At 38.8% G+C, this 14,401-nt stretch overlaps 1 protein-coding gene across 7 annotated transcripts in view; it reads left to right on the top strand.

Moving 5' to 3' along the window:
* LRCH1 (leucine rich repeats and calponin homology domain containing 1) overlaps positions 1 to 14,401 on the top strand; it is a 204,174-nt gene that overhangs the window by 102,853 nt on the left and 86,920 nt on the right. The gene's annotated exons all lie outside the window — the stretch shown is intronic.

The following is a 14,401-nucleotide window of genomic DNA, read 5'->3' on the forward strand; positions in this document are numbered from 1 at the left end:
GAGGGTCTGGGAGGTTGAAGCTGCAGTGAGCCATGATTGTGCTACTGCATTCCAGCCTGGGCAACAGAATGAGACTTTATCTCGAAATAAATAAATAAATAAATAAAATAAAAATATTAATGAGAATAATCTTTAAAGTAATCAAGAAGCTGGTCCTCTTGTGTTACTCAATTATAAGGCCTTTAATTCCTATTTGATTATTGGGTATAGTTGAAACATGTCTTCTAGGAATTGGACCCTTGAAATTGAGATATTTATCAGTTTGGGAGTGATTTGATGTTGAATGCAATATAGCTTTTTCCTAAAAGATTTATTAGTATCTGTGAAACAGTGACTGCCACATTTGTTTACTTCCAAATACGTAGTTGTATCTAGAAAATACCAGTGTCATCTAATAAAATTGTTTTGAAGTCTTCTCAGATGTTGAGTAGTATCATCCACATGATAGTGTTGTCCGTGTGAGTTCTTCCTGTCCACAGACTACCACCCCACTCCCAGCCATCCCCAAGCCTGGTAAGCAGGAGGAACGCAGAATATCGTGCCTGTGTATGATCACGACGTGATGTCTCCTCCACAACAACCGGGGTTAGCCACTGTGGCCTTTTCATGTCTTTTCTGCTTCTCCTGGATATTATTAAGTTAGCAAAATAAAATGTATATTTGTTGGGTATGGTGAAGGGACGCAGTGGACTTCGTTGACTTTTGGCCTTTGGGGAGAGACTGCCAATCCCCTCACTTGAAAAGTACGCAGAGACTTAGGATGCTGTAAACACACTGCTTTGTAGAAGAGCTAATCTAGTGTTTTTTTTCTGCAGTAGTTATAAATGGGATAGCATGCCAAAAAAAAAAAAAAAAACTTATATATCCAAGAAAGAAATATATAATCAATGCAGGACATTATCATTAATTTTGATGTATGGGGAAGTCGGTGTGAATTTCTTGAAATTAAATAAACTGTAAATTACTTTTGAGCTCACCCTTAAGGTAGACGATATCAAGTATAGTATGATCTGAAAGAGCTTTAACAAATAGGCAAGTTTGTCTGATTTTATAAACAAGTACCCTAAAATACTTTCTTTTCTGTAACACTTAGAAATTTTCTTCTTATATCTATTAACTGAGAAGAAAGACTTGTTAGATAAAATAGTGCAAAGAAGCTGCTTTTCAAACTTTCACAGATTTTGTCTGTCTATACTTAAAATCAACATGATCTCACTCTATTTAGATTTTTTTCTCCTCTCAGTAAATTACATGTAGAAATTACTAATTTTGTATATTCCAAAGTAGGAGAGATGCCATATGAAGCTACTTTGAATTCATGGGAACCTTTCAAAATTGATTACACCCTCTGGAGTATATTGTGTATTTCAGCTGAGTAAACAGCCATAAATATTTGATGGTGATGATGATGATGATGATGATGATGGTGGTGGTGGCGGTGTTGGTGATATGTCACTGCCTAACCAGCTTTTTGGCTAATAGGTTGTCTTTAAATGTCAAAAGGCCACTTGGTGCCAACAACCTCTAGTCCCAAACTAGAGATAAATTTAGTTAGCACATGAAAAAAATCCTTACTGTGAAGTGCAGTTAAAAACACTTACATATTTTTCACATTTTCTCACGTGATAGAAATGTTATGTTTGTGGAAAATATTAATTTATTGCTGTTTATGTAGCCTGTGTTTGAAGGATCTGGGCTTTTAATCTTTGCCTCTTGGTGTTCACAACAAAAGGTTATGTTAGTTTAGTATATGTGCCACTGTGTCTTTTCCTGTTATAAAGTATCTTAATCCAAGAAATGTGGCCAAGAACAATAAAAATGATTAAGCAAGACTTGTTCTTATAGAGGAACCAACACTTTGAACCTGAATTACACAGGAAAGCCTCACAAAGTTAAAAATCTATTTTAAGATGCTGGAGAGGTTGTTGTTGATGAGCCTCATGAAGAAAATGTACTGTAGGAAAATAAAATAACCCAGACTAGCAAAACTCTTGGCAATAGTAGGAGTGTTGTGAATCTAAGAATAGGGACCTTGGTTAAAAAGTCTCATCTCACGGGTAGCGGCTGCCAAGAAATGAAAGTTCTGTATAGTATTTGATCATATTGCTTCCAGAACTCTTGGTGAGTGCTTTTACTTTTCTAGGGTGAAATACACCCAGCTAGGCCTGCTATATTCATTAGAAGTCCCAACCTCTCCCCACCTACTAGGAGTGGGTTCTGAAGCATTGCCTGTAAAGAACAGGGCGGTCTCTTGAACAAAATGTTATCACACCATAAAAGGAATCTGTTTTGGCTGCTTTCTCTGCAGCCTGGCATTCTTTTTGGCTGCTGAACAATGTGCAGAAAGAGCCAGCTTCCTGATGGTCCCATAACCAGTATCCCCACATTCCTTTGGGAGTCACACTGAGGAGTCATCTTGGATTGGGACAAGCGTCTTGCATGCTAGGGTTGCCTTAGAAAACACAGACTTTGTATTTTTTTGTTGTGAACTAAAAATTAAATTTAACTACATTTCTTCTTACTTGTAGAAGAAATGTCTTCTCTCCCTGCACTGACAATTTTAAAGAAAGTCTCAATTGTAGGATGGTGTTTCTTCTCTCTAAAAAAAATGAAAAAATTGATGGTGTCTTCCTAAACTGAAAAGGAGGAGGAATTTGGTTCCATTCAATACAAATGTGTATCCCACATTCTTTCATGAAGATCTTACCTCATTCAAAGGGAGAATGAGAAAACTTTAGTGTATATATTCATGTATATTTTCAAGCTGGTCTTTGGTAGTCAGGTTTTGTTTTGTGAAATGACAGCTCAGCAGAAAGACACCAAAAACACAGTGAACTGAACTGGAGTTTGAAAGTGAACTGGCTTAAAATTTGAAAACATTTTTCACAGGATAGCAGAGATGGAAGGGGCCATTGGAGTCATCCACTGCATGTGCATGGCCAACCATGTGGAGTTTAAACTTTGCCTTTTCTAGTGCTCTTTGGGCATCTGTTACCAAGGTGGAACCTGTAGCCAGTGGTCCCTAAAATTATTAATGTGTTTATAAATTATTGTGCCTGTAAAATTATGTCCGTTGCCATTGGTAGCTGACAGGCTTTATGAAGTGTGACTGCGTGAATGATTGACTGTTTCTTATCAGATTCCATTCTTTTTAGGATAGTTCATACTTGGCATAACTTCCAAAGAGGATTTTCCCATTATTACATAACACCCGATCATAGCTGTTGTTTCAGATCAGTGTGTGTATTGAAAAAAAGAACAGAGCCACACAAAAGGGATATTATGACTTTGATAACTAGAGTACTGTCAGAATTTGTTGGTTTTGTTTTCAGTTCTGTTTCTGATCTTAATAGAGTTGTTAAGATCTTTGTGCAGCAGGTTAGTGCTCTGGAACTGAGGTAAATACCCACTCCTAATTCAATTGTATATGTTTTTTTGTTTATATGATTGTCAAAGTTTATTCTGCCAGCCCTAAATGAACAAGTTCCAAATTGCATTTATTTGTCTAACGAGACAGATAAAAAGCACCGTGAAACATTGCCATTTCATCAATAATCAACTTCCTATATATCCTCTAAGAACACTGCACTTTACCAAGTCCTGTAACAAGTACTGTAGAGAAGAAGTGAGAATTTTTTTTTTTTTTTTAAAGAACATACATATGAAAGGTGTGGATTTCAGGGATCATCACCACCACCACTTCCCCGCTTGCTTGCTTGCTCTTTCTTTCTTTTCTTTCTTTCTTTCTTTCTTTCTTTCTTTCTTTCTTTCTTTCTTTCTTTCTTTCTTTCTTTCTTTCTTTCTTTCTTTCTTTTTCTTTCTTTCTTTCTTCTTTCTTTCTTTCTTTCTTTTTCTTTCTTTCTTTCTTTCTTTCTTTCTTTCTTTCTGTCTTTCTTTCTTTCTTTCTTTCTTTTTCTTTTTTTTTCTCTTCTTTTCTTTCTTTCTTTCTTTCTTTCTTTCTTTCTCTCTTTCTTTCTTTCTTTCTTTCTTTCTTTCTCTCTCTCTCTCTCTCTCTCTCTCTCTCTCTCTCTCTCTCTCTCTCTCTCTCTCTCTCTCTCTCTTTTTCTTTCTGGGTCTTGCTCTGTTGCTCAGGCTAGAGTGCAGTGGTGTGATCACAGCTTACTGCAGCCTCGACCTCTCTGGGCTCAGGTGACCCTTCCATGTCAGCCTCACTAGTAGCTGGGACTACAGACGTGCACCACCATGCCCAGCTAATTTTTGTGTGTGTTTTTTGTTTGTTTGTTTTTGTAGAGATGGAATTTTGCTATGTTGTCCAGGCTGGTTTCGAACTCCTGAGCTCAAGTAATCTGCCTGCCTTGGCCTCCCAAGGTGTTAGAATTTACAAATGTGAGCCACCATGCCCAGCCACCACTACTTCTTAATAGCTAAATAGGATTTAAGATTTGATCATCACACCATCAAATCTGAGCCCTTCAACAACCCTTAACTTTAGATAGGATATAGGAAAGTGGTTTATCCCTAGGCTACACTATTTCATAATTAATAGAAATGAATGGGATATATTTCTTTGACATTTTATAGGTCACTGAGCACTTTCACCTCTGTTATCTTATTGAACATGATCTCTATTGCATTCCATGCTCCTTAGGACAGTTTCATAATTGTGAAAATAGATATTAGGGATTTTCCAAGGGAACAAAATAAGTATTTAAACAAGGAAGGCCTTTGTATTTTTAAAATTCCTACTGTAGCTATAATTGGCTCTCATTTTTATTTCTAATACTATAAATTTGTGCATTCTTTCTTTTTCTTTATCCACTTTTACAGAAGATGGTGTGTTTTAATAACTTTTTTTAAACTTAGCTTTTGATTTTGGATATTTTGCTCATTGAGTTCTAGTGATTTTTTCTTTTCTTATAGGAGCATTTAAGTCCACAGTTTTCCTGTGTATAGTGCTTTAGCTGACTCCTAAAAGTTTTGCTGTGCAGTGGTTTTTAATCACTCCCAGTCTTTTCTACTTTCCGGTATTACTTCTGTGGCTTGTGAGTGTTAAATTTCTTTTTTATTTTCATTTTTGGTGGGGGGCAGGGTCTTGCTCCATCGCCCAGGCTGGAGTGCAGTGGTGCGATTATGGCTCACCACAGCCTTGACTTTCAAGGCTTAAGCTATCTTCCCACCTTAGCCTCCCCAGTAGCTGGGACTACAGGCATGCACCACCATGCCAACCTAATTTTTAGATTTTTTTATAGAGATGGAGTCTCACTCTGTGGCCTAGGCTGGTCTCAAGCTCCTGGACACAAGTGATCCACCCACCTCAGACTCCCAAAGTGCTTGGATTACAGGCGTGAGCCACCACACCTGGGCTAAATATTTATAGAACAGTTTTTAAAGTTATCTCTAAAAGTTTACTTTTAATTTAGTTATATTGTGTCAGAGAATATTTTCTGTTTGAAATAGATTCATTTAGATTGGTCAAGTATTGCTATGTATAGTTAATTTTGTAAATATTCCGCATATGCTTGAAAACAATATATGTTTTCTAAGTTTGGTATGCAGGGTTATAGTAAGTACAGCAAATTTAGCATTTTAATTTGGGGCTTCACCTTTCCTCCATCGTAACACATTTTGCATCTGCAGGTCTGCAGGCAGAGATAACCTGGAAAGGTACGTTAGACAAGGCACCTGGTACTCTTTTTGCCTGTTGCAAAATTGTTCACAATTTTTTTCTGATACTCCAAATACTTCCGATTTATTTATTTATCAAGACATGTCGAGTCTCGTTCTGTCACCCAGGCTGGAGTGCAGTGGCATGATCTTAGCTTATTGCAGCCTCCGCTTCCCAGGTTCAAGCAATTCTCCTGCCTCAGCCTCCCGAGTAGCTGGGATTACAGGCATGCACCACCACTCCCGGCTAATTTTTGTATTTTTAGTAGAGAAGGGGTTTCACCATGTTGGTCAGGCTGGCCTCGAATTCCACACCCCAGATGATCCGCCTGCGTCAGCCTCCCAAAGTGCTGGGATTATAACCGTGAACCACTGCGCCCAGCCCAAATACTTCAGATTCCTATCACCACATACAAGAATTGTACACCTTCATAAACTATTTGAACAGGTCTGTAGGTAGCAAAAACCAAAAAGAATGAAAAGAATATCAGCAGTGATATTCAGTGGGGATGGTGAAATGTTTCCTTTCAGATCGTGTGTCCTCGGAACTGGGAGAGCTTGTTTGTGTGTGGGTGGCTGTGGGGGGTGGGGCTGAAGCAGTAGCTAGTGTTTTAGGGCCGTTCATTTACTTTGTTCAATCAATACTTTGAATGGGTGACCTTCACGGAATTTAAGTAAACTGTTATGAGTTGTGGCCCCTCAAGTAAATTAGTCCCAGAACCAGACCGTTGTGACCTCAGTACCAGGAGGAGAGAACAGCCTGGGATTTTCAGCAGAGGCAACCTTTGAACATTTGATCACGGTTCCAAAAACCTGTAAGCAGTTGTTTACAGAGTTCTTAGGACCAGCCTGGAGTCCTTTCATTCCACCTTGCGTGATAAGATCGGTAAAGGAAGTCTCACTTTCTGTATTCCTTAGGAGTCCCTAGGTTTTTTAACTTAGATTTTTAGAATCCCGGAAGGAAATATCTGCTGCCACAGCACTTTTAAAATACATGATCAATGTTCAGGTAGGATGTAGGTGATATCAGCTTGGAGAGAAGTTGACTAGTTATGTTAGACATAAAGTCTTAGGATTTACACACATTTTGTATTTTCTCAGAGCTTAGAACAGGGTCTTGGACAGAGCAGGAACTCAGCAGGTGTAGAAAATAATCAACTTTTCAGTATTTGACACGATAGTGCCTTCCTCTGTTGTCTTTGGTCACATGCTTTCCTGGTCACTTTTCTACTTCTTCCTGTTTCTTCTCTATTACAGTATCTGGATATTATTTCTCTTCCTGCAACTTACTGCTAGAATGCCCCAAAGCTTTGGTCTTAAATCTTCTCTCCAAGAGCTTATGCCTCTTGTGTCTCAAATATATTCTTTATCCCTTTGACTCAGTTGAGCACTAGCCCTCATTTCCCCAGTTCCCTAATATTCAGTTCCTCTTAGATGTCCTAGTGACCTTCAAATTCCAGCATGTGTTAGACTAAGCCCATTTTCTTCTTTTCCAAATTAGTGTATCTTCGATCCTTGCTTCTGTTCATGCTCCTACTGTTTTTCTCCAGCACCCCAGGTCAAAAATCTCGGAAATAAACTTTGACCCCTTTCCTCTATTCATTTTTACATAAATCAATCATTAACTACTAGTTCAGTATCTCACTGCCCGCTGCTTGGAATTCTGTGCCCTCCTTCCACTGTTTTCCTGGTTTACCTATACTTTTTATTCCAGAGTAAATGAGAAAAGGCTGTGCTGTGTAGAGGGGAGACCACAGACTTTGATCTAAAGCCTGACCCACCCGGTTTCAAACCTGAACACAGAGACACTCACTAGCCAGGCAACTTAGAATGAATTATTTAAATTCTCTGAATGTCAGTTTTTGTGTCTGAAAAGTGGGAGGTCTTAGTGCTTATATTACAAGATGGTTGTGAATATAAATAAAATACTTGTCCTAGCGCCAACACAGTGCCTTGTACATAATAGCCAAGAAATATTTGTTGATTTGTTGAATTAAATTTTGTGGCATGCTGTGTCATCATGCAAATTGCTATACAGGTTAAGAAACATAGTGACAAAAGAGCTAGTATTTGAGTAAAGTAAGTGGATTCTGTAGTATTGTTGGCAAAGAGTAACCTCTTTGTGTAAAAATATTAGAACACTAAAGAAGAGTCTAGTTATTAGTAGTTTTCAAGTTATGCAATAGAAGCTCTCTGAAGATTCATTTCCTTGGAGGGATGCGTAGGAAGAAAGGATGTACATACACTAATATCCACGCATATTAATCTATATTACACATTCAAACATTTCTTGAAATAAATGGAGAGGAATGCGTCTTCAAATGGTAAATGGCAATATTCAGGCATCTTAATTTTTATTATGAATATTTTTATTACCTTAATGTCCCTGGATAAAAATTGATCTCAATAGACTGTGCTCACCTAAGTCAGTATCAGTATCCCTTTCCTTTTTTATGGGGGAAAGATGTTAAAGTAAAAAATACTTATTTTTGGCTAGGCGCCGTGGCTCAGGCCTGTAATTCCAGCACTTTGGGAGGTTGAGGCGGGCAGATCACGAGGTCAGGAGTTTGAGACCAGCCTGACCAGCATAGTAAAACCTCATCTCTGCTAAAAGTACAAAAATTAGCCAGACGTGGTGGTGTGTCCCTGTAATCCCAGCTACTCAGGAGGCTGAGGCAGGAGAATCACTTGAAAATGTATATATTTTCTAGGCTTTGGGAGGTGGTATGGAAGAGAAGCAAAGTAGGAATACCTTCCTGGTAGTAGGAAACCAGGGTTGGTTCCATCTGGAACATAGTTCTGAATAGTGGGAGAGTTCTCTCCACTGCCCGTGTATTTTTCCTAGTCATTCAGTGACAGTTTCCTGTGTGCCAGGAGCAATGATCTGCACAGTGGTATTTTTCAAGACCCAGAGCTTAGGCAGCTACAAGTCTTAATACTTAAAACCCCACGTCTACACTGTCGCCTCTAAAAGTGTTTGAAAATTTAATATTTTTGCTGGTATTAGATAGAGTTCTCTTTGAACATCGAAAGCGCACTTGTTTTGAAAGCTCAATTGATTTTGAGCATTCAATTCCATTTTAAAATAGAGGAAATTTAAAGCAATAGTGTTTAGAGCCCAAAATCGGCCTTGATCTTTTGGAATTGAAAAACTCTTAGAAGAAAGGAGAGAAAATAATTAAGATAAAGCGAGTTATCAAAACTGCCCTTTGAAATCTAACTGTAAACATTGGTAGCTTACATGGGTTGCTGACCGTTGGGGATATATATATATACACACACACACACACACACACACACACACACACATACATAAAGGAATATTTTAAGCAGTGGTTTATTTATACTCATGAGGAGATAGGCTGTTATTGTGGGAAACCAGTTCAGTTGCACGAAGCCAAATATGGTGCAGGTATGCACAGGAAAATGCACAGTGAAATAAGTGACGGTTGCAGAAATTTGCCTGAATTCAGACTCACTTTAGACACTTCTTGCTTTTCTTGCAGTTCTCTTTTCTAAAGTTAATCTTTTACCTTCTCAAAACATAGCTTTTATGTGTATGGAGTGTGAAATTGATTGGTGTAGCTTTCAAGACTGGTTTCAGATTCAATTGAAATGATGATTCTGTTTTTCTAGTCTGAAAACATTGTAAGTCTTCAAGTGATTGCCACAGTCAGGTTGTAGTTAGCATAATTGCTTTCAAAGTTAGATTTAAACGTAGGCTCCCAGATTTAATGTATATTATTTAATTAAGAGTCTATATAAAATATAAATATATAAGATAATAATAATAAATCTCTGTCCGAAAAATTAATGTCAAATGTTATTTTTTAGCTTTACATTTAAGCATAAAGATAGTCTCTATTTGATTTTAGCTTTATAGCATCAAATTACAGTTGACCGTGGTCACCAGGCAACTCAAAGCAAAGCTTTTGTTGTTGTTGTTGCTCATTGTCTCCGATGTGTAATTAATGATGGTGGGATGTAGGGGGAGGGCAGACAATGAAGGGGAAGCACTCAGTCATTAGGGGAAACAAGGGTGAGACATTTTGCCATGCTGGATTTTTCAGCATGGAACAAGCAGGAGAAAGGAAATGGTTATCTATGGATATTGTTCACTGCTGTGTGCCCCTAAAGACAACAGTCAGGTGTCATATGCAAAACAGCAAAAAGTTACTCCTTTAATGAGAAGCTAACAGGGTATTCATAAAAGAGCATAAAAACAAAATTAGGTGAGGTGTCCTGTGAAAAGGAAACTTACTAGGCTAAAGTAAAATAATTGCTGTTTACTGTAGGTCAAGTGCCAAGCACAGACAATAATATTCAAACCAACAACGACTGGATCCTGGCTAGCTCCCTTCTCTTGCTGAGACTCAGTATTGGGTAAGCCCAGAGTATCCATGCTGTGAAACCTGCCTGGCTTTCTCTGTGACTCTCTAGATGCAGGCCTGTGTCATTTCCTTAATAGTTCTGTGATGGTTGATGAATTTACATCAATAATTCCATTACTATTTGAAAACAAGTAGTAAACAGAGATTGCGATCCCTGGATATTCATGCTTTTCCAGCGAAATGGCAGGATCCTGGACTTAGGAAGGATGAGAGAAAATGTCATTTATAGGATTATATCTTGTAGTCTTGGTTATCCAGATTGGAATTAGGTACATGGTTTGTTTGGGCCTGAAATTTTATAGCCCAGCCTGGTTCACCCTGGCATGTCTGAACAATCATCTTTATTTTTAATTGGTATATGTTTATAATGAGGGTATCATTAAACCATATTTTAAAAGTGGCTGAAATTTTAGCTATTAGTATATACAATAAGTAAAATTAATAAATGAGTCATGCACCACATAATGACATTTCGGTCAACGATGGACCACATATGACAGTGGTATAGATTATAATGGAGTTGAAGAATTCCTGTGGCCTAGTGACATAGGCATTGTAGCCACATCTTAACATCTGAGTGTAACACATTACCCTTTCTATGTTTATATGTGTTTAGAGACAAAAATACTTAACACTGTTACAGTTGCCTAGAATATTCAATACAGTAACCTGTTGTACAGGTTTGTAACCTAGGAGCAATGGGCTATACCATAGAGCCTAGCGATGGAGTAGGCTAGACACCTAGGTTTGTGTAAGTACTCTCTGTGATGGTCACACAATAACACAAGGGCATAATGAAGCATTTTAAAGCAGGTGTCGTAGTCATGAAGCAACATGTGACTGTACAACAGAGCTGAGCACACCTATGCTCTTTCTGGTTACCTCCTCACTGCTTTGCCACATTAGTGGCTGGGTGAGGTTTAATTTTTTTATATGGATGTGGTGTTGGGCTAAGCACTTTCACATCTATAATGTTGTGTTAGGTAGGTCTTATCGTCTCTGTTTTATAGCTGAGAAAACCAGAGAGATTAAATGATTTACCTGATTTGTGGTAAATCATCTCTATGGTATTTGAACCCAGGTCTTATAATTTCACAACTGGTGGCCTTTCTTTATTTCTTGCTTAAAAGTTGGCGTAGTCTGGGAGGGGCATTCTTTTGACAGTCTGAAAGGTTTTTATAATTGGTGACTTTTCTGGCCAGGCGTGGTGGCTCAAGCCTGTAATCCCTGCCCTTTGGGAGGCCGAGACGGACGGATCACGAGGTCAGGAGATTGAGACCATCCTGGCTAACACGGTGAAACCCCCTCTCTACTAAAAAATACAAAAAACTAGCCGGGCGAGGTGGCGGGCATCTGTAGTCCCGGCTACTCGGGAGGCTGAGGCAGGAGAATGGTGTAAACCCGGGAGGCGGAGCTTGCAGTGAGCTGAGATCTGGCCACTGCACTCCAGCCTGGGCCACAGAGCGAGACTCCGTCTCAAAAAAAAAAAAAAAAAAGACTTTTCTGCCACACCAAGCAGTCAATTGAGTAAATTTGTTATATAAATTTTTCTATAAATTATTTTCTAAGTGAAAATAATTTTCTGTATTCTGTTAAGTGAACCCATTCACTGAAAATACAGAGGTATATTCCAGTAGAATTTAAAAATGTAGATATTATGCTCTGTTAATAAAATCACCTGTAAGAACATAGCATGTCTTTATAACCACATATCTTAAGGAAAATAACCTTTTGATAAACCAATAATAAATAATATCAGATACTAAGATTGAGACTCAAACTATGGACATCAATAAGTGCCGTAGTCAAAATACATCAAAATAATACTCTAGAAGTAAAACCAGAAAAAGTGATTTGGTTTGTAAATTCCTTAATTTAGGAGTTAAGTGAGGGATAGTGGTACTTGAAGCCAAGATAAATGTATCCTGCAAATTTAGGCTGCCAAGAATGTTTAGATTATATTGAGCTGCCTTATTTCATCTTGAAATGATGAAATAGACAAATGAATCTAGCAGGAAGTCATTTAACTGAAAAAAATGGAAGATGAAGCATTCACAATAATATGGATCTGGTAAAAGCCCAGTGCCTTCCTTCTCTTTCTCTTTCCTCCCCACCCTGATCTTCAACCCAGACTCTACAGGGACAGTGACAAGAGACGGGTTTGGGGCAGGGGTGGAGTGCAGACTTGGCTCTGGTGATGTAGCTTGTCAGATACAATATGGCCTTATTTTCAAACGTTCTTTCAGCATAGGGCCTGTTTATAGCACCAAGGCTGCAGAAGACCAGGGGTGTACGATAGTGGATTGTGGCCTGAGGCACTTACTTGCTTGAGAAAAATTGCTGCCAGACGAGTGGTTTCAAAAAGCTGAGACTGCTGCTGTGGTTGCTAGTGGGTAGAGGATTAGAGGGAATGCAGCTTTTCCTCTCCTGTCTAAATATTTGCTGGAGAGCAAATGGGTTTTTGTGTGCATGTGTATTTCCTTTTTCTATTGGGGAAATTACAAGTAATACAGGAACATCCTGTGATAAAATAGATGAAGTAGAGGGAGCAGATGGATGAAGTTGAAGAAATGTGCCCCAGGTCTGTGGCATGCTGTATGATGACTAAATTCTTGGCATGGTGAATTGGTAAGTCTACAGATGATTAACTACAGTGTAAACAAGAAATGTATGGAACATGAATTTGAGATAGGCCATTCCATCAGCAGCTTTTAGTGTAAAAAGCATCCATTCCCATCAAAGAGACCATGAATGTTTTCATAAGCCTAAATTTTATTTTATTTTAAGTAAGTACCCACCCTGGAAGATTTCCAGTGAGAATAAACCCATGTAATCTCAAATACTCACACATCTGAATGAGCAGAGCTTTCTTTGTGTTTCTTAAAGTAGTATGATACATGACTCTCCCAATTCCATATCTGCTAATCTGATTAGATCCCTATACCAGCTACTGAGACAGATAACTCAAACAGTGTAACACTGAGTTTCCAGGCAAAGAAACGTAAGGAAGATCTGATCTTGTAATTGTTAACTCTGCCAAAAATAGGAATGTAGAACTTTCTTGAAAATACTGGTCTTCGTTCTCATTACCCCTCTGCAAAAGGAGGTTTACGTATGGCTCCACATTAACAGACTTGCCTTATTGCCATTTTTCATCTGCCGATCCTCACTTTAGAAAATTGCATATTAACAAATATTTTACAACCACAAATTACATTTCGAATTATTTACTTGCAGCCTTTTAATAAACCGAGTTCTTTTTTCCGGAGGAGCCTTTTTCGGAGCTTGAACAAAGCCCTCACAGCAGGGTAACAGGAAGACCCCCTCCTCCAGCTGAAAGAGTCCCACTGAGCCCCTGCTGGTGAGAGAGAGCCGTGGGAGGGCTGTGAGGCAGAAAGACAGACTGCTGGCCCTAGCTCCTCCCTTCCACCACCCCCAGAGACCAGGAGAGAGTGCCAGTGCGGGCCCATTGCCCTTATTCTCTTGGTCCAATCCTGCTAACCAGGGAAAGTGAAGAGCTGGCTGGTCCGTTGCAAGCCAGGAACCTACCAGGAGGGCTCTCAGTTTCCTCCCTCCTTCTGCTGGACCCTCTTAGAGAAAAATCTGCCTCTTTCTGGAAATAGCTTTTGCCATGGATCTGCACAATGGAGAGAAAATATGACTGTATCTTTTCTTGCTAAAACATAGTTACCTGGGTCATTGAGTGCCTAAAGCAGAAGAGATATCAAGCTGTTGACAAGGCCGTGCCCAGGTTAGAAAGGTTCTTTCCACAGCACAGCACCTGCTTTTTTTGAGCCCATCAGGTAGAGATGCCCTTCAGTTAACCGGATTCCTGCCCCCTCAAAAGGGGGGGAGTCAAACTTCTAATGAAAGTGTGACATATATTCAGAAAAGTGCACAGATCGTAAGTACACATCTCAAAGAATTTTCACAAATAGGAGCACTCATGTAACACATATCCAGGTCACATTTATCATTTTCTAATGATGTTTCTTTCCTGATGATAAAAGCACTTGTAGGAAGTTTGGAAAATATATCAAAGTATAATAACGGAAATAAAACCATCCATTGTACCTGTACCCCAAGAGGAGTACTGAGAGTATTTTGGTGTATTTCCATTCTGTCTGTCTCTCCCCCTCACATACACAGATACATGCGTGTCTATAAATACACTCACACAAGAACACTACTTCTGAAACTTTATGCATGTGTGCACAAACACACAGCAGTTTTATTAAATAGTTGCATTGAATGACATACAGATTTTTAGATGTTTCACTCTGTGGTCGTTGGCTTCAGCACCAGAATGGCAGAGAAAGAAAGGGAAACTGAAAACCATCTGTCTTTTTACTTGGTAACAGGAAAAAGGGGCTTTTTGTGGGTGA

The sequence above is a fragment of the Macaca thibetana genome, chromosome 17 (genome assembly GCF_024542745.1).
Source record: "Macaca thibetana thibetana isolate TM-01 chromosome 17, ASM2454274v1, whole genome shotgun sequence".
Classification (NCBI taxonomy): Eukaryota; Metazoa; Chordata; class Mammalia; order Primates; family Cercopithecidae; genus Macaca; species Macaca thibetana.